At 44.1% G+C, this 26,430-nt stretch overlaps 1 long non-coding RNA gene across 1 annotated transcript in view; it reads right to left on the reverse strand.

The window, feature by feature from the left end:
- The window catches only part of LOC140387223 (uncharacterized), a 56,914-nt gene that overhangs the window by 10,688 nt on the left and 19,796 nt on the right, over window positions 1-26,430 (reverse strand). Inside the window, exons 2-3 of the long non-coding RNA XR_011933787.1 lie at window positions 12,789-12,824; window positions 4,455-4,481 (exon numbers count right to left, since the gene is read on the reverse strand). This is a non-coding gene — a long non-coding RNA (uncharacterized lncRNA). The remainder of the gene's footprint in view (window positions 1-4,454; window positions 4,482-12,788; window positions 12,825-26,430) is intronic.

Raw genomic sequence — 26,430 nt, forward strand, 5'->3', positions numbered from 1 at the left:
GGTCAACTCCACGTCCATATGTCCAAGGCTAAGCCTAATGCAGCTAAAAGTGGCACTCAGAGCCCAGTTAACCAGAACCAGAATGAGTAGGTTGATCGTGGAGGTGGATCACAGATGCGAACGGTGCCGAGAACGCCCGGCCAACCGCGCCTACATGTCCTGGCCTTGCCCCAGACTTGATGGAGACTGGGCAGCCTTGTTTGAGGTCATAGCCAAAGCGATGGGGTAAGTGAGGATGGTGCCATGCCCTAGAGTGGCAGTCTTCGGGTATCAGAACAGCCAGATCTATTCATGGAGAGGACGGTGGCGCTCTTGCCTTTGCCTCCCTAATCGTCTGCTCCAGACGTCTGTTCGGGTGGCGGTAAGGGTCACCACCCACATCACCAAAGCTGTAAACTGGCTGTCCGACCTGTTGGAATTTCTTCAAATGGAGGAAATCAAATTCGCCATCCGAGGGTCGGAAGAATGCGTTCAGAAAACGTGGTAGCCATTCACTCGGTTGATCCAAGTCCGACGTCAATATCTAGTACGCCAAATATCAGGACTGTGTAGCTATGACACGGTAAGGAAATGGGCGAGAGGGGGGTGGGTGAGGTCAAGGGAACAAGAAACACAGACAAGCCCAACAAAACATCCAGTAGAAACAAGGGGAGGGGTGGCAACAACAACCTGGGACAGAGGGAAGAAATGCAAAGGGAAAACAGTTGGGGAGCGAACCACAGGGGACCACAATCACCACAATCACCACGGCAAACACTGTAAGGAAGAAATAGAAGAAAATGAGGGGAAAACTGATGTATTTATGTAAATACTCAAAACCGATCTCTGTGTAAATAATCCTAATTGATCTTATATATAATGTTGTTGAACTCCCACTGTTTGTTCATACGTATATCAGTTTTGCACACCCAAAACTCAATGAAAAACATTTTTTTTAAAGTAGTGCAAATAGAATTAGTATTTTTCTTAACAATATTCTTTTAGAAGAGGTTAGATGACTTACAGGATGTTGGTATCAGAGACAAAAATCTTTCTGCCCGCCGTGCCTTTGCAAATTCCTTCCAGCCAAATTATCTCAACCAGTGCCATTCTGTCCTTTTTTCTCAATAAATAATTTTCCCGTCTTCAGAAAAATAACAAATTTTAGTTGGGCAAATTTTGACGGTATTTTCGGCCAACATAATCTCGGCAGATCACTTCACATCTTGGCCATAACAAGTAAAATGAGTTCGCCAAATGACAGTTGCTGCTGTCATCACTCACCTGAGATAATTGTCCTCGAGTTTTCGACGGTGCCAACAAAAAGATAGTTATCTTCCCACACTCTCTGCCAAGCCAGCTCTCATTCATAAGATTCCTGTGAATCTTGAAGCAACCATGCGTCCTACAATGTGAAGAGGCTAAGTTTCGTAAAAGTAGTAACTTACTGCAATCCACTATCCCTGGAGTCCTTCTCCAGAATACTTTCACTAATCAATTAACGAGGGAGACAGTCCAGAAATTGAAGCAATAGTAACTTTAAAATGCTGGTTTTTAATTTGAAATTCAAGCTACGTGTATTGTTTGAATGTGCATGCAAAGGGACGGTCGCATCTCTTATTTTTAATGTATATCCGGTAAATAATGTCACTGGAATGAGCACTGAAACAATTATGGGCAGAGGGTAACGATAAGTCAATTTAGGAACTGTCTCTCTCGTTAATTATTTCTTTTAAACTGCATAAGCGTTGAGTAGAGACGCAGTTAATCACATTCTTTGACGCAATTTTTAGAGTTAACTACAATGACATCACCCTTCATATAAATTGGGTGACTCAAATTAGTTGCAGTATAATGAAGGATGAATTTATATAGTTGATAGGGGATGGTTTTCTGGAGCAATATGTTAAGTAACGAAGAAAGGAGCAGGTCATATTGGACTGGGTGTTGTGTACTGAGAAAGGATTCCTTGGCAATCTAGTTGCGATAAAACCCTTGGGGATGAGTGACCATAACATGGTGAAATTCTTGATCAATATTAATAGTTAAGTAGTTCATTCTGAGATACGGGTACTGGACCACATGAAATGTAACAATGCTGGTATGAGGCATGAGCTGGCTATGACAGAGAAACATAACTGAAAGGAAGGACAGCGGATAGACAATGACATGTTACCAAGGAATAAGTAGGTGAACTCCAAAAATGATGTAATTCTGTTTGGCTAACGAGTAGAAAGAGAACTGTGGCCAAACAATGGACATTATATATCGTATTGGAATCAAAGAAGAAACATACAAATTAGCAGGAAAATGCGATAGCCCTGAGGATTGGGAACACTTTCAAATTTAGCTAAGGAGGAGCAGGGTTTGATTAACAACGGGAAAATACAATTTGAAGTAAACTAACAGTCAACATACATACTGACTGCACACAAAGATGGATGAAAACGAATGTCGGCCCCGAGCAGTAAGAAATGGGGCGATTCATAACAGTCAACAAAAAGATGGCTGAGGAACTACATTCATACTTTGCATCTGTCTTCACCAAGAAAGACGTGGATAATTTACCGGAAGTATTGATAAAGCATAGGTTTCGGTGGGAGCCTGAAGGAAATTAATCTGAGTAAATATATCGCTTGGGGGAAATTAATGGAATTGAAGTTTGTTAAAACTGCATGGTATGATAATCTTCATTCCAGAGTACTTAAGACGTGGCTGTGGAAATAGTACGTTCATTGCTGGTCATTTTCCAAAATTATTTGGACTCTGGAAATGCTCCTACCGATTTAAGGGTATTGAATGCAACCCGAGATCCAAAAAGGGAGGGATAGACAAATCAGGGAACTATAGACCAGTGCGCCTACCGTCCGTTGTAGTACACCATTCAGAAAGCAATGATGTAATCAGACAAAATCAGCATGGATTTACGAAAGGAAAATCATGCTTGACAAATCTGCAATAAATCTGTGAAGTCATAACTGGTCGAGTTAACCTGGGAGAAGAGGTGGATGCCATGTTGTCAGACTTTCAGAAAGCATTTGATTTTATCTAACGTAGCAGATTAATATGTAAAGCGAATAGGATTACGGGTCGTGTCTCGAGATGGGAAAAAAGCTGGTTAGCAGACATTTGAATGACTGGATCTTTTTCTGACTGGCAGGCAATGCCTATTCAGGCACCGTAGTGATCTGTGCAAGGACCCCAACTCTTCATTATTATTTATTGGACGAAGGAACTAAATCCCAATTACAGGAAAGACAATGTGTTGTGGGAGGGTGAGCTGTGAGAAGAATGCAGAGATGCTTCAGCGGGATTTGTACAGGCTGACATAGCGGGCAAATGCATGTCAGATATATTACGATGTGAATACATGCGGTTTATCCACGTCGATAGGAAACATTGGAAGGCAGATTACCATTTCGATTAATGTAAACTGAGAGAAGTAGAAACTCAGCGAGACATTGCTTCCTTGTGTATCAATCGCTGAAATTAAGTGCGCAGGTACAGCAGGCAGTAAAGAAGGCAAATGGTTTGTTGGCTTTCAGAGTGAGAGGATTTCAGTGTAAGGGCAGATATGATTTACAACAATTGTAATGTGCATTGCTGAGGCTACACCTGGAGTATTGTTTGCAGTTTGGCTATCTAAGGAAGGATGGTTTTGCTCTGGAGGGAGTGCCACGAAGGATTCTCAGGCTGCTTCCAGGGATGGCAGGACTGTCATATGAGGAGAGACTAAATCGGTTAGGATTATGTTCATTAGAGTTTTAAAAAGTGAGAGAGTATATCACAGAAACTTGCACAACACTGACAAGGTTGGGCAAGGTAGATTGAGAAAGAATGTTGCTGGTGGAAGGTGTCTCCAGAACTAGGGGCCATAGTTGGATGATAAGGGGTAATCCTTTTGAGAAACAGAAGAGGAGAAATGTCTTCACGCAGATTGTGGTGAATCTGTGAAGTTCACTACCACAAAAAGTAGCGGAGGCCGAAATGTTGCCCAATTTCAAGATGGAATTCGATATAATTCTTGGGGTTAAGGAATCGGGGATATGAGGGGAAGACAGAATAAGGATATTGAACTTATTAATCATCCATGATGATAATGAATGGCGGAGCAGACTTGAAATGCCGAATGGCCCCCTCCTGGTTCTATTTTCAAAGTTTCTATGTTTGGATATGTAGGGCCCCTTGGGAACACATATTGCGAAACAGAAAGAAACATAAAAACAAAACCCCTGTCGGCATTATCAGTCAGCATTGTCTGTGGTCAGACTTTCTGTACGAGCAATTCTATGACATTGCGCAGACTTAATCATTCTGATAGCCTTCGTTAATCTAACATTTCTTTCATATGGGTCTGCTTAATTTCGTTCGACACTATTGTCTCGCAAGTTAGTTTTCACCGAAAGCTTTGCTTCAATTCCCAACTTTCCGAAATGAAAATCTGTAAAAAAAAAAAAAGAGCATATATACGGCACCTTCATCTTTACGTTTAATTGTTCTTTCTATATGTATAAAAGGAAAATAAGGAAATATTATTATTTTCTATTTAATTTGAATCAAAGTCGCTGAGTCAATAATATCAAAACTGTTGATTACGTTGGTCCATGTATTTTTTTATCTGAGGGAGGTATATTTGTTTTCGATAGATATGAAATTCTGTGTTTACTTTTCTTCACAATTTGGAATACCCAAATCATTTGTTTTCCCCAAGGGGCAATTTAGCTTGGCCAACCCAGCTCCGCTGTCCATCTTTGGGTTGTGGGGACGAAGCTCACGCAAACACGGGGAGAACGTGCAACTCCACATGGATAGTGAAACTATGTATTTTCCATTGATTTCTGAAAACAAAACTGCCTTTGAAAGATGGGAAGATTTGAGTCACTCATGTTTAATACTTAATACTCCGAATGTAATTGAATTTCCACTTCATGCGGCGGAAAATTACATTCATTCGAGCTTTGAATTCACCCTCATCCCTGTTCGGAAAGAATTAAGGTAAAATTAGATGGTTTTATCAGAACGATGTGCAACGAGCATTTGCTGAGAATGTTTATCGCCTTTCGAAACGACCCTGGCGAAATAAGCACAATGAGTAGTTCAGGGGTGGACGCATGCTACAGAATTCTGAAAGGTCAAATTCTACACATGTTTGGGACAGATTTATCATGGTTATCTATCCCAATAAATGTGAAATACATTAGGCGAGATTTCACAACCTTCCTTTTTCAACCGACGGCATTGGCAACAGAAATATTTTCCCACCCTCAAACTGCTTTCGTGATTATGATTCACAAAGTGCCTGTCTGGATTCGATAATTATTTTATATAGATCAATGTTCTCCAAACGATTCAAAATGTACTTGCTTCCTTTAAATACAAGACGCGCAACTGGTGTGGGAAAAATATCGTGTTATGCTTTGCGAATATCAAAGCATTTTTTTCATATCTAGGTCAGTTCGTTGCGATTCGGTTCTCTGTCAAAATAGCCTAATCTAATCTGATAACGTTTAATTCAAACAATCTTTACTGTCACCAGTGGGCTTACATCACTGCAATGATGTCACTGTGGAAAGCCCCCAGTCGCCACATTCCGGCGCCTGTTCGGGTACACAGAGGGAGAATTCAGAATGTCGAAATTACCTAACAGCTCATTTTCGGGACGTGTGGGAGGAAACCGGAGCACCCGTCGTAAAGCCACACAGACACAGGGAGAACGTGCAGACTCCGCACAGACAGGGAGTCAGTCGTGAATCGAACCTGGACACTGGCGCTGTGAAGCAACAGTGCTAAGCACTGCAGGCACCCGGTAACAATTCCAACAGACACTGCCATGAATTAATACTGTAAGCGGGCAATGGGTCGGACGAGAGTATATTTCACCCGTGACGGCAGCGGAACCATCTGCAGTTGCACCATTTTCTGTGCTCCAGAACCCGTATTGAAGGACCGTCCTCTGAAGTAAATGTTCCATCCGAGGCCGAAGGTCGTATTCACTTTACATGCACGTTCCATCTACATTTTGAGTGCACGGAGTTTCCGTGCATTACTTTGTGGAATAAATTGCTTTACTTGTGGCCTAATATTTTGGGATTTTCCATATTCAGAAAACACTGTGGTTAGCACTGTTGCTTCACAGCTCCAGCGTTCCAGGTTCGATTGCCGTCTTGGGTCATACTCTGTGTGGAGTATGCACCCTCTCCTCCTGTCTGCGTGGGTTTCCGACGGGTGCTCCGATTTCGTCCCACAGGTCCCGATAGACGTGCTGTTAGGTAATTTGGAAGTTCGGAATTATCCCTCTGTATACCCGAACAGGCGCCGGAATATGGCGACCCGGGGCATTTCACAGGAGGCTAATTGTAGTGTTAATGAAAGCCGAAATATGACAGTAAAGATTATTATTATTACCTCCAATTACACTATCATTCCAGGGTAACATACCGATAACGTTCATGCTTTGCGTTACTTTGAGAAAGAAGGATGAACTTTTCATCATGCCTTTCCTGTATGAACTTCTCATCTTTGGTGGTATAATTCCATTACACATATTCGTCGCCCCAATATTAAATTCTGCATTTAAAAATGGCTGTCAAATCATTACATAGTAAGTAATCTGTGCGTGACCAGTTCAACTACGACTTTTCCACCATATAATAGTGCAATCTAGTTCTTGTCATTTATACTGCTGGTTGCGGTTAAGTAGTAATAACTATCGCCCCAGAAGAACGGTCCTGCGAAAGTCATCAACCGATAATCTCAAACTGGCTCTTTCAAAATGTTGGATTCCTGGATTTAAAAATGCTCTTTTGTTTAATTTTCAGGAAGACACGAGCAAGTACATCCGGGTGTGCTGAACCCTTCAATATCTGAATTTGCAGTTGCCTCAAGCACAGTTCAGGAAATGGGAAAAGTGATTCAGAGACATGCCAATCGGCCAACTAATGCATAGCGACGCTTATCTTCGATTGCTGTGTCCTCCGATGTTTTCTTACATAACTCAGCCAGAGTGAGCATCGTTTTTCTGCCTCCCAAAATGTGATGCCACGTTCCTAATTAAGCCAGCTACAATATTGCGTGTACTGCAGAAGAACAGTAATACGCATTAAACTGCATTGGCTAAAACGTCAACACGTACAATCTAAGCAAAACACGTCAGCAGGCGCAGTAGATTATTCTTTTCACTGCAGCAAATGTAACTCCCTGAACACATTTCCCATGATCTGCATGGATAAATCAACACCCGATAGATTGCAGCAGTTGAAAAAGCCGGCTAACCATAAGCTGATCAAGAGCAACTTGACAATAATGACATGTCGAGCTTGCAGGAAGCGTCAACATCTGCTGACGGAGCAGAATAAATTTAACTCTTTAGCGCCCCAGTCCATTGGAATGAAGTACATAATCGCATTCATTACTCAATCTGTGTTCCGACCAACATTGGTGTTGTTAGGTATAGCTTACAAGTCTTAAAATTATACCCTGAAGCACAATTTACTGCTCGTTGCATTTAGACGCTGTGGTACATTTATGCCTTTCGCTCACTGTGACTTCCACCTTGAAGGGTAAAGTTCACTCCTTCTCTTCTTACCAAATTACAATTAACTGCGCAGATCATTATTTCACAAATAAATGATCAATTCTAAAGCGTTTATTCAACTCATTCTAAAACTATGTGTTGACTTGCGCACTATGAAACTACTCTGTGGTTTTATAGCATTCTTTAATTTGTGTATTGTGCTCTTCATTCCAATGTCCAAATGGTCAATGCAAATCTTGAGCAAAATTGGTTCCAGCAACAAAACATCGCAACCTATTCCATGCTGAACAATTTTCCCTTGTTTTCGCTTCCGCTTACTTCAAAAAAAGAACGCTGTAAATATTGCCACTTATCATATGCCAAAAGATTATGTGAATATATGTATGAACATTTTCTATTCCAGCTCATCCAAGATCCCTAAAAATCCAGAAGAATAGCCATTGCACACTCTATATTTTACCTCCCTGAAAAACTGAAAATGTCTGGTCAAGGACGGTTTCTCCCTGTCAAATCAATGATGTATTTTCATTAATAAATTTATCTTTGATACAGGTTATTCTATATTTTCATGTGAAAATACTGAACAAGGCGTTCTATACGTTTCTGCGCATGTGCAATTTGACATCCTCAAACATAGTTGGTCAAAGCGCAGAAGAGCAACAGTCATAGGGGACTCTCTGGTCAGGGGCACAGATAGGCGTTTCAGTGGACATGAATCAGACTCCGGTTGAGGGGCGACCTGATAGAGGTATACAAAATTATGAGGGCAATAGACAGAGTGGATAGTCAGAGGCTTTTCCCCAGGGTAGAGGGGTCAATTACTAGGGGGCATAGGTTTAAGGTGAGAGGGGCAAGGTTTAGAGTAGATGTACGAGGCAAGTTTATTACGCAGAGGGTAGTGGATACCTGGAACTCGCTACCGGAGGAGGTAGTGGAAGCAGGGACGATAGGGACATTTAAGGGGCATCTTGACAAATATATGAATAGGATGGGAATAGAAGGATACGGACCCAGGAAGTGTAGAAGATTGTAGTTTAGTCGGGCAGTATGGTCGGCACGGGCTTGGAGGGCCGAAGGGCCTGTTCCTGTGCTGTACATTTCTTTGTTCTTTGTTCTTTGTTCTTTGTTCCAGGATGGTATGTTGTCTTTCTGGTGCCAGGGTCCAGGATGTCTTAGAACGGGTAGCGGCATCCTGAAGGCAGGAAGGCAAACATGCAGAGGTCGTGGTATACGTTGGTACTAACGACATAGGCAGGAAACGGCATTATGTCCTGCAGCAGGAGTTCAGGGAGCTGGGCAGAAAGTTAAAAGGCAGGACCTCTAGGGCTTTAATCTCGGGATTACTCCCTGTGCCACGTGCCAGTGAGGCTAGAAATAGGAAGATAGAGCAGCTAAACACGTGGCTAAACAGCTAGTGTAGGAGGGAGAGTAGCGGTTAACTGGACCACTGGGAGATATTCCGGGGCAGGTATTACCTGAAGAAGGACGGGTTGCATCGAAACCGGAAAGGCATAAATATCCTGGCCGCGAGGTTTGCTAGTGTCACACGGGAGAGTTTAAACTAGTATGGCAGGGGGGGGGGGGGGGTACCGGAGCAATAGGTCGGAAGGTGAAAAAATAGAGAGAGAACGACTGATTCGGGCTAGTACGGCTCTGAGGAAGACCAGACAGGGATGTTGCTGAAAACATCGCGACTGGTGGCCTGAAGTGCACAGGTTTTAATGCAAGAAGCATAACAGGTAAAGCAGATGAACGTAGAGCTTGGATTAGTACTTGGAACTATGATGTTGTTGCCATTACAGAGACCTGGTTAGGGAAGGACAGGATTGGCAGCTTAACGTTCCAGTATTTAGAGAAGGAGCAGAGGAGGTTCACCAGAATGTTGCCTGGTATTGAGGGCGCTAGCTATGAAGAGAGGTTGAATAGATTAGGATTATTTTCACTCGAAAGACATAGGTTGAGGGGGACCTCATTGAGGTCTACAAAATTATGAGAGGTATAGACAGGGTGGATAGCAAGAAGCTTTTTACAAGAGTGGGGGACTCAATTACTAGGGGTCACGAGTCCAAGGTGAGAAGGGAAAAGTTTAAGGAAGAAATGCGTGGAAAGTTCTTTACGCAGAGGGTGGTGGGTGCCTGGAACGCATTGCCGGCGGAGGTGGTATAGGCGGGCACGATCGTGTCATTTAAGATGTACCTGGACAGGTACATGGGCAGGAAGCAGAGGGATACAGATACTTAGAAAATAGACGACAGTTTTAAATAGAGGGTCTGGATCGGCTCCTGGCTTAGAGGGACGAAGGGCCTGCTTCTGTGCTGTAATTTTGTTTTGTTCGTTGTTCTCTTTGTACTGCGGGAGGAGAACTCAGAGGTCAGCGAGTCTATCTGCGTAGAAATCAGGAAATAGAAGGGTGCAGTCACAATGTTCGGCGTTTACTACAGGCCTCCCAAATGCCAGCGGGAGATAGAGGAGCAGATACGTATACAGATTTTGGAAAGGAGTAAAAGCAACAGGGTTGTTATGATGGGTGACTTCAACTTCCCCAACATTGACTGGGATTCAGTTAGTGCTCCCGGCTTATACGGGACAGAGTGTGTAAGGAGCATCCAGGAGGGCGTCTGCAAACAATATGTAGATAGTCTTACGAGAGAAGGGGCGATACTGGGCCTGGAATTGGAGAATGAGCCCGGCCAGGTTGTAGAAGTGTCAGCAGGGGAGCATTCGGGGATAGTGACCACAATTCAGTAAGTTTTAAAGTGTTGGTGGACAAGGATAAGAGTTGACCTCGGGTGAATGTGCTAATTTGCGGGACAATATAACTATGACAATATGAGGCGGGAACTGAAGAAGCTAGATTGGGGGCGGATATTTGAGGGTAAATCAACATCTGACATGTGGGAGGCTTTCAAATGTCAGTTGAAAGGAATTCAGGACCGGCATTTTCCTGTAAAGAAGAAGGATACATATGGCACATTTCGGGAACCTTGGATAACGCGAGATATTGAAGGTCTCGTCAAATAGAAAAAGGAGGCATTTGTCAGGGATAGAAGACTGCGAACAGATGACGCCTGTGTTTAATCTAAGGAATGTAGGAAGGAACTTAAGAAAGGATTAGGAGGGATAAAGCAAGTCACGAAAGGCCATTGGCAAGCACGGTTAATGAAAATCCGCATTTTACACGTATATAAAAAGCAAGAGGGTAGTCAGGGAAAGGATTGGCCCACTGAAGTACAGGGGAGGGAATCTATATGTGAAGCCAGAGGAAATGGCCGAGGTACTAAATGAATACTTTGCATCAGTATTCATCAAAGAGAAGGTATCGGAGGATGTTGAGTCTGATGAACGGTGTTTAGATAGCCTGGGTCACATGAAGATCCAAGAAAATATTAAGGTGGATAAGTCCCCAGGGTCTGGTCGGAGCTACCCCAGAATACCGAAGGAGGCAAGAGAGGAAAGTGCTGCGGTCTTGACGGAAAGCTTTGGATCCTCACTGTCTTCAGGTGATGTTCCGGAGGACTGTAGAATAGCCAATGTTGTTCCTTTGTTTAAGAAGGGTAGCAAAGATAATCCCGGGAACTACAGGCTGGTGAGCCTTACGTCAGTGGTAGGTACATGACTGGAGATAATTCTTCGAGGCAGGATCTACTCCCATTTGGAAGCAAGTGGACGTATTAGCAAGAGGCAGCACGGTTTAGTCCAGGGGAGGTCGTGTCTCAATAACTGCATGCAGTTTTTCGAGGAGGTCACAAAGACGATTGATGCAGGTAGGGCAGTGGATTTTGTCTCTATGGACTTTAGTAAGGCCATTGACAAGGTGTCTCATGGAAGACTGGTACAAAAGTTGAAGTCACAGGGGATCAGAGATGAGCTGGCAAGATGGATACAGAACTGGCTAGGCCATAGAAGGCAAAGTGTAGCAATGGAATGGTGCTTTTCTGATTGGTAGGCTGTGACTAGTTGTGTTCTGCATGGATCATTGCTGGGACGTTTGCTGTTCGGAGTATATGTAAATGATTTGGAGGAAAATATAACTGGTCTGATTAGTAAGTTTTCGGACCACACACAGTTTGGTGGAATTGCGGATAGCGATGAGGACTGTCAGAGGATACAGCAGGGTTTAGATTATTTGGAGACTTGGGCGGAGAGATGGCAGATGGAGTTTAATCCGGGCAAATGTGAGGTAATTCATCTTGGAAGGTGTATACAGTTAGGGAATATACAGTGAATGGCAGCAATCTCAAGAGTATTGACAGTAAGAAAGATCTAGGTGTACAGCTCCACAGGTCACTGAAAGGGGCAACACAGGTTCAGAAGGTTGTCAAGAAGGCATACAGCATGCTTGCCTTCTTTGGCCGGGACATTGAGCAGTAAAATTGGCAAGTCATGTTGCAGCTGCATATAACCTTAGTTTGGCCACACTTGTCTTATAGTGCTCAATTCTGGTCGCCACACTACCAGAAGGATGTGGAGGCTTTAGAACGGGTGCAGAAGATATTTACCTGGATGTTGCCTGGTATGGAGGGCATTACTATGAGGAGATATTGAATGAACTCGGTTTGTTCTCACTGGAACGAAGGAGGTTGAGGGGCGACATGATAGACGTCTACAATCTTATGAGGAGCAAATACAGAGTGGATCGTCAGAGACTTCTTCCCAGGATAGAGGGGTCAATACCTAGGGGGCATGAGTTTAAGGTGCGAGGGGCAAGGTTTGGAGGAGAGGTTCGAGGCACTTTTTTTCCACAGATGCAAGTGGGTGCCTGGAACTCGCTGCCGGAGGCCGTGGTGGAAGCAGGGACCATAGTAACGTTGAAGGTTAACTTGACAAATACCTGAATCGGATGGAAATAGAGGGATATGGACGCCGGATGTGAAGAAGATTTTAGTTCAGACGGGTAGCATGGTCGGCGCAGGCTTAGAGGGCCGATGGGTCTCTTACTGTGCTGCACTTTTCTTTGTTCTTTGTTTTTGTTTGTACATTACGTAGCCGCCCATGTTCGAGCATTATAATTTATATAAAGTCATAGTGTGATTTGTTTTGTTACCTTTTTCTGTTCAATTGTTTAACTGTTACCGCGATCCCAATGTCTTCAAAACATTCCTATTCGACGCTATTGAGAACTCGACATGTTTATTTTGTGACATTTCAGTAACGCTCAACTACTCTCATATATCTTTGATGTACATTGACGCCATATTATTTTGTTTTGCTCAGTGTGTCCGATGATTGATTTTACGTAAAAGTAATGAGGATAATAACAAATATTACGTGATACCTGCTGATTCCTGGAGCTTGGTCAACTTCTTGATCACTGTCGGAATATATGAAGAGACCGTGACAAATTTTCCGTTCATTGAGGGGCACATTGAAAGAAAATGGGGAAAACACGGCATATGTTGAGACTTACTGCAGAAACTTGAGCTACCGGTAATACAAATGAAGGAGCAGTGGACTCAAAATTGTGAATCGTGATGTAGAGGTACAATTGGACAGACCGTTCAGGGTGGTGGTCAGAACGCAGTTGGTGAGCATACAGGAAATCGGTGAATGGGTAACCGCCATACTGCATAAGAGAGACAGTCATGCAGTATTGGTGCTAACTGAGTGTATCTTGCTTGCTAAAACAGTTTTTAAAATTCGATACTGTTAATATTATTGGGTTCTCGGCGGCGGTTACCCAGTGAAATGACCGTCCAATTTGAGTGTGAACGTTTCTTCGGGCCGGCGGAGAAATAGTGGCACAGAATTTGACAGTCATTTGTTCAGGAAGGCATTTTTGTGACACTGGGAGTAAAAGAAAGATGGCGTCCTGTCTCTGTTGCAATTCTGAATCATATACGAGTGAGACTGGCGATTATTCTGCTGTGGGTGAATAAGCAGCGACAGATTGTGTTCAACATTTTAGCTAAAGCAGTTTTATTAAATTGGATGAGGTCCTGAAAGCGGATTTTCGGGATGTTGGTCGGTAACACAAAATGCAAGAGGTCAAAAGCGGTAACCCGAGGTTTGTGCCGTGTGGCACATGATGATCAGCCCATGAAGGGAAACATGAGCTTTCACAGTTATTTGGAGAATTGCTTCAAGAGGTAGTGCATCGGATTTCTGAGTATTTGGGAACATTCCGAAACCGGTCGGACCAGTAAATGTCGGACACATTGGCCTGCCGACCATTATCCTTGTGGAAGAAATTTGCCAATTCTCTTTGGGAGTAATTTGTTGCCTTCACTGTGGGTGGCAACTGTGGGGTAGCTAAATTTGGATGGACGTAATGTTGGTAACGGGAAAGTAGAAACATAACAAGATAAATTGGAAAGGAGTCAAACGCGAGCATCAATTCAACTTAGAGTGCGGAATGATGCTACAGTCGAAATTAAAGACGGTCAACCATTTAACATTCCTTGATGGAATGTTAGGATCGCAGGCTGGTATAGTATTTTTTTTTTTTATTAAATTAGACGACCCAATTATTTTTTTCCCCATTAAGGGCCAATTTAACATGGCCAATCCACCTACGCTGCACATATTTGTGTTGTGGGAGTGTTATCCAGGCCGTCAGTGACCCAAGGCCGGGATTCGAATCCGGGTACTCAGCGCCATAGACAGCAGTGCTACCCATTGCGCCAAGTGCCTACCCTACTGGGACAGTATTTATTGCACATCCCTGAGTGGATTCATTATTAAACCCCTTTTCTTTTTTTTCAATTTAGAGCACCCAATTATTTTTTTTCCAATTGAAGGGCAATTTAGCGTGACCTATCCACCTAGCCTGCAAATCTTTGTGTTGTGGGGGCGAAACCCACGCAAACATGGGGAGAATGTGGAAACTCCACATGGAGTTTCCAGAGCTGGAAAAAAAACTGGGACGTCCGCGAGGTGAGGCAGCATGGCTAACGCACTGCGCCACCGTTCTGGTTGTTAAACACCTTTCTGTGCATCTTGAGAAACATAAATTCCAGCCACGTGAGGGCAACAGATTTCCTTCCCTAATTAACAGAGCATTTTGTGTGATAATCGGCAATAGCTTTTTGGTCATCATGAATATTTTAATTCCAGTTGATTAGTGAACTCAAATTTTACCGTCCGCCGTTGCAAGATTGAAACCCTCGTCTCCAGAACATTACCCTGCGCCTCTGGATTCCTGGTCCAGCAAAAATCGCACAATGTTCCTGCGTTGCTCAAATCTGTATTGATGTGCTAACTCTCTCTGAAAACCTAGAACTTTTCGTAACCAGGGTTCAAGCAACCTTCGAATTAACTGATCACATGGGGTACGAAAAGGGGCCAGTTGTTTATCCAGATTCCCGTTCAATCAGGATAGACACATAAATGGGCATGGGGGGGGGAATGGGGGTGCGTGGAACTTTGTCTGCAGTGGAGCCGATTTTAATTAAATGAGCTGAAGTGAACATTAAAGGAATACATTGAAAATGAAAGCTGAAGAAACTAAACAGCTGGAATTGTACCTAATTTAACGTTACAATGAAGAGATTTTGCATGCGTAAATGTCAGAAATTCGAATGTTCGAACTTAGCACACTATTAGACGGGAATCTGTAAACAGAGAATATTATCAATTGAGCATTTCCCAAAGTTGTTTAATCTAAAAAATATATAATAAGGTAAAAGGTGGCAAAGCCTGAAGCGCTGTAAAAAAATGTTTGTGCATACTTTCACACCACTGGCACAGTCACAAGATGCAATACATTTCAAACCTGGGACAGTCAGAAGATGAAAAACACTTTGTGACCAGACATTATGGCAAAGGCCATATGGAAGACCGATTTTGGGCCTCAGAATTGCAAGAATTACAAAAATATAAATATCCCTGGAAATGTACAGCATCAGAACAGGTCCTTCGGAACTCCAAGCCCGCGCCGACCATGCTGCCCATCATCCAGAAACCTTCGACGCTTCCAAGGTCCATATCCCTCTATTCTCATCGCCTTCCTGTATTTGTCAAGAATGCCCTTAAACGTTACTCTCGTACTTGCTTCCAGCATCTCGTCCGGCAACCTGTTGAAGTCACCTACACACCTCTGTCTATAAAACGTCCCTTTCACATCTCCTGTACACATTTCACTTCGCACGTTAAATCTCTGGCACCTATTAATTGATTGTTCCACCCAGGGAATAAGCTTCTGCCTCTCCACTCATAATTTTGTACACATCTATCAGACCAATCCATTCCTCTGACGATCCACTGAGAACAAACCAAGCTTAGTTAATCTCTCCTCAAACACAACGCCCTCTATACATGGCACAACCGTGCTAAACCTCTTCTGTACAGCCCCCCCCCCCCCCCACTCCTCTCCCCCCGAAGCCTCTACTTCATTCTAGTAGTTTGGTTGACTAAAATTAAACACTATATTCCATGTGTGGCCTAAGTAACGTCTCTTACTTTAGCATGACTTGCCATTTTTTAAAGTCAGTTCCCTGCCCGATGAAGGGAAGCATGTTGTTTGCCTTTTTGGCTACGTTCCACACTTCCGTTGCCAGTTTTAGTTTCTTGGGGACGTTTTCACCCAGGTACCATTGCCTGCCAGTAGTACAAATGATTGTGTCATTTACTGTCTATTCGCAACCTATATAAGGCCTTCGAAAATGCATTAGTTCACATGTGTACGGGATAACTGCATCTGCTATTTCTCTGCCCAAGTCCCTGACAAATCTGTATCCTTCTGTATCCTCTGACAGTCCTCATCGCTATCCGAATTCCACCAACCATCGTGTCAGCCGAAAATTTACCATCACCAACCTTCGTGTTGGCCAAGTGCTTTGAAGATATGAAGACATTTTAAAACAGTGCTTTTCTCTTTCTCATGAACATGCATGACATTTCTTGTTGATTTTTTGATTTCTTAAATCTTCAAAGATGAAAGTGGATCATTTATGTGAACAAAGGTTTGGTTACACGTTTTAAATCTCTGAAACTATTTACATTTGGACTATATCATTGCACAATGTAACGGGTGACTTGCTTCAAAATGTTTGTCTATTTTAATTTAGATTATGGTCATACGATTTTACAAGCGTTCGAGAGCATTTTGGTGTCACTATCCTTGTAACGCCTGACTTTTTTGAGGTTGCAGTTTATACACTGACTTCAGTCCAGATGACATCGATTCGGCCCATAAAATTTACACTGACACTCCGAAAGAGTATACTACTTATGTCCATGCCCATGCACTATTCGCAGTAACCACCAAACGTTTGGACACGACGGACAAAGTCGAAGGGTAAACCACCTAATCTGCACATCTTTGCATCCTGGAGGGAAACCGAAGCACACGAATGAAAAGGCATAGCACGACTGCATAGCGGTTACCACTGCTGCCTCACTCCGCCAGGGACCCTGGTTCAATTCCGTCCTTGGATGACAGTCTGTTTGGAACTTGTAGGTTGCCTCCCATGTCTGTCTGGGGTTCCTCCCACAGACCAATGATATGCAGGTAAGGGGGATTGACCACGACAAGTTGGCACTTAATGTCCAGGGATGTGCAGGGTAGCTTCCGGTTATAGTACGGGGGAGTGGACCCATGTATTGTACTTTTTCAGACCGTCAGTGTTTACTTGAGGGATTTAATTAATCACTGAGGCTTCTCCGGATGAAGGGCGACTTGCAAACAACTCATCTGAAAATACATTGCAAAATCCCAATGCACTGTAGCTTTGAATCAGCTGGGAGGATAGTCATTCTGCCAGCAGTGTCATTGAAGAAGTCAATAGCACCAGCATCGAGGCCTTGAACTCCGTTGGGCCGCCCATATGCTGCGGATGTCGACTTCCGACCTTGGATGACAGTCTGTTTGACAGTGCTGGTTGCAAAGAAAATCTTCTGCATCCAGCACAAGGAAGGATCCCAAACTAGAGAAGTACAAAAGAAAATCGTCAAAGACACCTTGTAGACTTCTCTCGTGAAATGGGACATAGATGTCAAATGCTTAAAAGACACGTACTTGCAGGAAAATCCTGATTGAAGGGACACAACTCTTCGGAAACACCTGACGCTTAGAGGAGGACTGGAAAAGGGTAACCCGCGACAAATAAGACATTTTGGAAACTCTTACATGTGATGGGTAGTACCTGTGACTCAACTGTCAGGCTCTTCAACCTTTCAATGACACACCGAACGCATGGGCGGTAACACAGAGTATCTTAGGTGGAGAATCATACCCGTTAGCGAGTGGCTTATCGATTCCAGTTCTATCCATTATAGTTCCCTTCATAGAGTTAGAAATCTAATGACAAACCAACATTAAGAAATGATTTAAAGACCTATCCCTTTAATTTAATTTGCATTTTAAGCGTATGCATACACGCGAAGCACTGATAATATAAAACTGTATCCTCCCCCAAAAAGTCTACCGATGCCTCCTACCTCTGCAAGATTGAAAAATTTCCATGTAAACGAAAACGTGTTAAAACTCATCAAATGTCAGGCCCAGTGGCTCAAGGTCGCGCTGCAGCTGCATTTTTCATTCAACAGAGCAGATCTTGAAGCAGCGGGGGAGAACAACGGTCTGGACATTGAACGCCGCGGGTCTTCAGCTCATGCCTAAATGCCCCCACATCAGTTATCATGTCAAGCATTTGCGGAGCACGAGCGACCCAGATTCACGAATCATGCTGAAAATTATTGGCCATTGTCCACAGGGCCTTCTCTAAATTCTGAACCTTCTGTACTTTACGAATTCAATCCATTCGTGTCTCGCCAACTTAGTGTTGATGACTATTCTCGGCGACTCATAATATCGCAATCTTTACCAATTTGCAGCCAGGATGTTATTTCTGCTTCTTGCCTCTATTTGGCGCGAGGCATTAAGTCGTACTTAAGGTTTGCGAAGCACGCATGACTGTTGTAACATGCTTAATCCTCAAAATTGGGCAGCAAGGTGGGAGGAACAGTGGCACTCCTGCTTCACAGCGCAGCTGACCCAGGTTCCATTTCGCCCATGGGTATGTATCTGTGTGGGTCTTTCAATGTCTCACTATGTTTGCGTGTGTTTCCTCCGTGCTCCAGTTTCATCCCACTGCTCAACGTTCTGCCAGGTAAGTGGATGGCCATGCTAACAGGCTTAAACATGTGCAAATTAGGTGGGATGTGGGGGGGTGGCGCAGAAGTGGGCCCCTATCGTGTGCTCTTTCAGAGGGTAGGTGCAGACTCGAAGGGCTGAATGGTCTCATTGAACAATGTCAGAGTTCTATGATTTTATGATTCACTGAAATGCTTTCTTCAGCAAATTATGCTACTATTCTGAGATAGATGGCCAACGTCTCATTTCTGTTTCTCCATTTCCGGTCACAATACTTAACCCATAGATGGCTTGAAACATTTTCTTTCAAGATCATTATGCGGATTACAAATTGCAATAATTTGAGAACAGATATTGTTGTCTAGAATTTGCCCTCCTGGTCAGTGTAGACTTTAATTTAGCGCAATGGTATTTTTCACAATACTATGTTATCAAGTTATCTTTCAATTCCTCCACCTGTAAAACGCTCGTCTTTCATAAGTTATTGACATGGTGGCTGTGACCAGACATGAATTCCATACAAGGATGATTGCGTCGAACTTTAATATTCTCTCCCTGTCTGCGAGGGTTTCCTCAGACAGATGTGGTTCCCTTCACAGTCCATAAATGCGCAGGTTAGGTGGATCGGACATGCTAAATTGCCCCAGACGTATGGAAGGATTAGGTGGGGTTACTTGGATAGACTGGGGTATTGAGCTTATGTAGGGTGATAATTTTGATGTTTGGTTCAGACTCAAAGGATCGGGAAGCATCCTCCTGCAGTGTCGGTGTTCTTTACTTATATGATACCGATAAATTGACAGCAGACTTGCGTATTTTCATTACACTTAATATTTTTTATTTTTCTTCAAAAGATTTGCGAACAATTTAATGGGGGAAAAAAAATCAAAGCTATTAATAATAAAATCCTTGCAGTGTAGGAGGAAGCTATTGGGTACATCGAGTCTTCATGGGCCTATGGAAAGAGTACCCTATTTAGGTCCAGGGCTCCACCCGATTCCCGTAACCGGACATAAATTTAGAGTACCCAATTCATTTCATCTAATGAAGGGGCACTTTAGAATGGTTAATACAACTACCCTGCACATATTTGGATTGTGGGGGCGAAACCCACGTTAACACGGGGAGAATGTGCAAAGTCCACACAGACCGTGACCCAGAGCCAGAGTCGAACCTGGGGCCTCGGCGCCCACTGTGCCACCGTCTTGTCCCCCTACATAATCTCCTCAGCACTGAGGGGCAATTTAGCATGTCATATGGAAATCACCTTCGTATTTTTCGACTGTGGGAGGAGACCGGAGTACCAGACGGGGTGCAATGGACATATTGGTTCTCCTGTTACAGTTAATTTTGGGGAGCTACATTTCCCTTTAGATTGTTTGCATCATAATTATCCTACGGGCACCAAAGACGAGCCACATTTCTTCTTTCATTTAATATAGACAATTACCTATTGTAGCATTTCCATGGAGAAAAGAATCATCGTGCAGCACAAGAAGAGATTGGTCATCTCTCAGCGAATCTCGCTTGCTTTTGCTTTCAATCAATACTAATTTGAAACATTTTCCCTCTGGCCCTGCCATTTGTTCCTCCTCTACTGGTAGAATGTATCTTTTCAAAATCATTGAAACTGATGTTACCTTTCACTTAGTCTAGCTTCCTTAACGAAGAGTTATTTACTACCAGTATATGTTTAATTTACAGTGAGCATCTCGCCTATGTCTCCAAATCGTCAAGCCAACGAAACGCTTCCCCGAGTGACTATAGTAGCTAGTTTGAATCATTGAAGGTATCATAAGTAGAATATTTTGAGCAAATTGAAAACTCTGAACGAAACGTAAATGTATTAAAATGCTGGATTAAAAAAAAACCTCGTGGGGAAGAGAAGAGACCGAAATGAGAACATACACATTGATTATGATCGACAAAAAGTGTATTTACTTCCGCGAAGTTATTATTCGGTTCAGAGTCGATTCCACCCCAAACATTGTACTTTGAAAAAATACGTTCATGTACCGCCGGAACTTTCGGAGTGAAGCCCTGTGGAATTCTTCAGCTCAGCGCAATCCAACGACCTGATATAGAATGCATTTGAACTGGACCAAAGGAATGCCGCGTCATTTTGCAGCAGTTTCTTCAGTGTATCAGGTGATTTGAAAGCTCCTACCACTTCCCGACGCTAACCGGAAGGATTATTAGACAAGCGTTTTGATTTCGAGTAGGTGCGCTGCGGAATAGGGAGAGGTCAGACTTCGTTGGTCGGTAATAGAGGCGCGGTTGAACAAGAAACCGCGTACTAGAACACTGCACAATTGGAAAGTTGGGACGAAATAGTTTCGTAGCTGTGAGTATTCAGAGAACGAAGGTAAGATATTGACCAGAACTCGAGAGGCTGGCCTTGTTTGAGGTCGGGTGCAGCACTAGTTGGGTTAATGGTGTATGGGGTTTTAGCCAATCCGGAAGCTATTGGAACAGGGGAAGTCCCGTTATTCTGAATGCAGGTAGTGGTGATGTATGTTGGTTTTCCATGGTTTGTCGCATTGCTTCAGGGGCGAAGGACGTCGCTGTTCCTTTGCCCAAATTAGGGCGCTAGGGGTGTAACCATGGGGTAATCCAGACTGATGGTAATCCCGTTCGGATCCAGGAAGTAAGTTAATCCTGTGGGGATCCGTGTGGACCCAAAATGTCTCGAAGCTCGAATTTGCTACAATTCGTCCAACTCGTCATGCACACCGATCGCCGGAACCCTTTGTGGTTGCTGTGAGAAATACGTAAACAAAATCGACATGTTAATTATTTCTGGCTCTGTCCACAAGGTGCCTAAAATGGTGCATTAATAGAGTATTTTTTGTGACAGAATTTGTGTTGCAATTTCATCTGGTTTCCAATGCAGGATGATTTCCCAGTGGAAGATTGCAATTCCCAGGCAACATCCGCGCAGTCTCTATCGGGGAACCACCTGGGCCGTTCTTGCGGTGCGGTGTGACGGAGAGCACTGATGTTTTCGACGGATTATCTTTTCGTTTACCATGATTTACACTGCCCTCGATCTCTGATGTTGCAATCCGGTAAGAAACAATAATGTCCCAGCCAACGTTATGGAACAGTGGTTCGGCAGAAAGTGCTCTGTCCATTTCCTTACATAATTATTTTGGAAGACTTTTGAGACGATAGAGTATTTAGCGGAAAAACTCTGAAGGGCTTAAGAGATAATTGATCATAGAATCATAGAATTTGCAGTGTAAAAGAAGGCCATTCGGCACGTACAGTCCGCATCGGCCATTATAAAGCGCACCCGACTGACGCTCACGCTTATATCCTTTCTTCGTAACACAGTAACCCCACTCGACTCTCTGGACACTAAGGGGGAATTTCGCATGACCAATCCACCTTCCGTGCACATCTTTGGACTGTGCGAGAAAACTGGAGCACCCGGCGAATCGCACGCAGACGAAGGAGAAAGTGAAAAAAACTCCACACAGACCCGAGGCCGGTATTAAACCCGGGTCCCTGGAACTGCGTGACAGCAATGCTAACCAATACTGCGTTTACATTTTAGAATACATGGTTGATTAAATTTAGACAGGAGACTGCAGAACCACACGATGCTGGGGATTGGTCTTGAAAAAATCCCATTTCCTATTGAAGGTACTGTCGAGTCCTTGAAGGTGCTGAAGTGGAAGTGTAGCTGACTGGGAGCAGAGTCGGAGGGCGGAGATCTAGTTAGTCCACACAGCAGCTATATTCTTTAAGGTAAGAGGGGATGGAGGCTAGGCCAGTTACATGCTCCTCCTGTAGGATGTGGGTGGTGAGGGATACCACCGGTGTCCCCACTGACTATACCTGCGGGAAGTGCACCCAACTTCAGCTCCTCAAAGACCGTGTTAGGGAACTGGAGCTGAAGCTGGATGAACTTCGGATCATCCGGGAGGCAGAGGGGGTGATTGAGAAGAGTTACAGGGAGGTAACCGCACCCAAGGTACAGGACAAGAATAGCTGGGTTACAGTCAGGGGGAAAAAAACAAACAGGCAGACAGTGCAGGGATCCCTCGTGGCCGTTCCCCTTCAAAACAAGTATATCGTTTTGGATGCTGTTGGGGGGGGGGATGACCAACCGGGGGAAGGCCCTAGCGGCCAGGTCTCTGGCACTGAGTCTGGCTCTGGGGCTCAGAAGGGAAGGGGGGAGAATAGAAAAGCAATAGTTGTAGGAGATTCAATGGTTAGGGGAATAGATAGGAGATTATGTGGTCGCGAGCGAGACTCCCGGAAGGTATGTTGCCTCCCGGGTGCCAGGGCCAGGGATGTCTCGGATCGTGTCTTCAGGATCCTTAAGGGGGAGGGGGAGCAGCCAGAAGTCGTGGTGCACATTGGTACCAACGACATAGGTAGGAAAAGGGGTGTGGAGGTAATAAACAAGTTTAGGGAGTTAGGCTGGAAGTTGAAAGCCAGGACAGACAGAGTTGTCATCTCTGGTTTGTTGCAGGTGCCACGTGATAGCGAGGCTAAAAATAGGGAGAGAGTGCAGTTGAACACGTGGCTGCAGGAATGGTGTAGGAGGGAGGGCTTCAGGTATTTGGATAATTGGAGCGCATTCTGGGGAAGGTGGGACCTGTACAAGCAGGACGGGTTGCATCTGAACCAGAGGGGCACCAATATCCTGGGAGGGAGGTTTGCTAGTACTCTTCGGGAGGGTTTAAACTAATTTGGCAGGGGAATGGGAACCAGATTTGTAGTCCAGCAACTAAGGTAGCCGATATTCAGGACGCCAAAGCATGTAATGAGGCAGTGGGGAAGGGAACACTAACAAAGGAGAGTATTTGCAGGCACGGAGATGGGTTGAAGTGTGTATACTTCAACGCAAGAAGCATCAGGAATAAGGTGGGTGAACTTAAGGCATGGATCGGTACTTGGGACTACGATGTGGTGGCCATCACGGAAACCTGGATAGAAGAGGGGCAGAAATGGTTGTTGGATGTCCCTGGTTATAGATGTTTCAATAAGATTAGGGAGGGTGGTAAAAGAGGTGATGGGGTGGCATTATTAATTCGAGATTGTATAACAGCTGCAGAAAGGCAGTTCGAGGAGAATCACCATATTGAGGTAGTATGGGTTGAAGTCAGAAATAGGAAAGGAGCAGTCACCTTGTTAGGAGTTTTCTATAGGCCCCCCAATAGTAACAGAGATGTGGAGGAACAGATTGGGAAACAGATTTTGGAAAGGTGCAGAAGTCATAGGGTAGTAGTCATGGGCGACTTTAACTTCCCAAATATTGAGTGGAAACTCTTTAGATCAAATAGTTTGGATGGGGTGGTGTTTGTGCAGTGTGTCCAGGAAGCTTTTCTAACACAGTATGTAGATTGTCCGACCAGAGGAGGGGCAATATTGGATTTAGTACTGGGTAATGAACCAGGGCAAGTGATAGATTTGTTAGTGGGGGAGCATTTTGGAGATAGTGACCACAATTCTGTGACTTTCACTTTAGTAATGGAGAGGGATAGGTACGTGCAACAGGGCAAGGTTTACAATTGGGGGAAGGGTAAATATGATGTTGTCAGACAAGAATTGAAGTGCATAAGTTGGGAACATAGGCTGGCAGGGAAGGACACAAGTGAAATGTGGAACTTGTTCAAGGAACAGGTGCTACGTGTCCTTGATATGTATGTCCCTGTCAGTCAGGGAAGAGATGGTCGAGTGAGGGAACCATGGTTGACAAGAGAGGTTGAATGTCTTGTTAAAAGGAAAAAGGTGACTTATGTAAGGCTGAGGAAACAAGGTTCAGACAGGGCATTGGAGGGATACAAGATAGCCAGGAGGGAACTGAAGAAAGGGATTAGGAGAGCTAAGAGAGGGCATGAACAATCTTTGGCGGGTAGGATCAAGGAAAACCCCAAGGCCTTTTACACATATGTGAGAAATATCAGAATGACTAGAGCGAGGATAGGTCCGATCAAGGACAGTAGCGGGAGATTGTGTATTGAGTCTGAAGAGATAGGAGAGGTCTTGAATGAGTATTTTTTTCTGTATTTACAAATGAGAGGGGCGATATTGTTGGAGAGGACAGTGTGAAACAGATTGGTAAGCTCGAGGAAATACTTGTCAGGAAGGAAGATGTGTTGGGCATTTTGAAAAACTTGGGGATAGACAAGTCCCCCGGGCCTGACGGGATATATCCAAGGATTCTATTGGAAGCAAGAGATGAAATTGCAGAGCCGTTGGCAATGATCTTTTCGTCCTCACTGTCAACAGGGGTGGTACAAGGGGATTGGAGAGTGGCGAATGTCGTGCCCCTGTTCAAAAAAGGAACTAGGGATAACCCTGGGAATTACAGGCCAGTTAGTCTTACTTCGGTGGTAGGCAAAGTAAATGAAATGGTACTGAAGGATAGGATTTCTGAGCATCTGGAAAGACACTGCTTGATTAGGGATAGTCAGCACGTATTTGTGAGGGGTAGGTCTTGCCTTACAAATCTTATTGAATTCTTTGAGGAGGTGACCAAGCATGTGGATGAAGGTAAAGCAGTGGATGTAGTGTACATGGATTTTAGTAAGGCATTTGATAAAGTTCCCCATGGTAGGCTTATGCAGAAAGTAAGGAGGCATGGGATAGTGGGAAATTTGGCCAGTTGGATAACGAACTGGCTAACCGATAGAAGTCAGAGAGTGGTGGTGGATGGCAAATATTCAGCCTGGATCCCAGTTTCCAGTGGCGTACCACAGGGATCAGTTCTGGGTCCTCTGCTGTTTGTGATTTTCATTAATGACTTGGATGAGGGAGTTGAAGGGTGGGTCAGTAAATTTGCAGACGATACGAAGATTGGTGGAGTTGTGGATAGTAAGGAGGGCTGTTGTCGGCTGCAAAGAGACATAGATAGGATGCAGAGCTGGGCTGAGAAGTGGCAGATGGAGTTTAACCCTGAAAAGTGTGAGGTTGTCCATTTTGGAAGGACAAATATGAATGCGGAATATAGGGTTAACGGTAGAGTTCTTGGCAATGTGGAGGAGCAGAGCGATCTTGGGGTCTATGTTCATACATCTTTGAAAGTTGCCACTCAAGTGGATAGAGCTGTGAAGAAGGCCTATGGTGTGCTCGCCTTCATTAACAGAGGGATTGAATTTAAGAGCCGTGAGGTGATGATGCAGCTGTACAAAACTTTGGTAAGGCCACATTTGGAGTACTGTGTACAGTTCTGGTCGCCTCATTTTAGGAAGGATGTGGAAGCTCTGGAAAAGGTGCAAAGAAGATTTACCAGGATGTTGCCTGGAATGGAGAGTAGGTCTTACGAGGAAAGGTTGAGGGTGCTAGGCCTTTTCTCGTTAGAGCGGAGAAGCATGAGGGGCGACTTGATAGAGGATTATAAGATGATCAGGGGAATAGATAGAGCAGACAGTCAGAGACTTTTTCCCCGGGTGGAACACACGATTACAAGGGGACATAAATTTAAGGTGAAAGGTGGAAGATATAGGAGGGATATCAGAGGTAGGTTATTTACCCAGAGAGTAGTGGGGGCATGGAATGCACTGCCTGTGGAAGTAGTTGAGTCGGAAACATTAGGGACCTTCAAGCAGCTATTGGATAGGTACATGGATGACGGTAAAATGATATAGTGTAGATTTATTTGTTCTTCAGGGCAGCACGGTAGCATTGTGGATAGCACAATTGCTTCACAGCTCCATGGTCCCAGGTTCGATTCCGGCTTGGGTCAATGTGTGTGCGGAGTCTGCACGTCCTCCCCGTGTCTGCGTGGGTTTCCTCCGGGTGCTCCGGTTTCCTCCCACAGTCCAAAGATGTGCGGGTTAGGTGAATTGGCCAATGATAAATTGCCCTTAATGTCCAAATTGCCCTTGATGTTGGGTGGAGGTGTTGAGTTTGGATATGGTGCTCTTTC

The sequence above is a fragment of the Scyliorhinus torazame genome, chromosome 12 (genome assembly GCF_047496885.1).
Source record: "Scyliorhinus torazame isolate Kashiwa2021f chromosome 12, sScyTor2.1, whole genome shotgun sequence".
Taxonomy (NCBI): domain Eukaryota; kingdom Metazoa; phylum Chordata; class Chondrichthyes; order Carcharhiniformes; family Scyliorhinidae; genus Scyliorhinus; species Scyliorhinus torazame.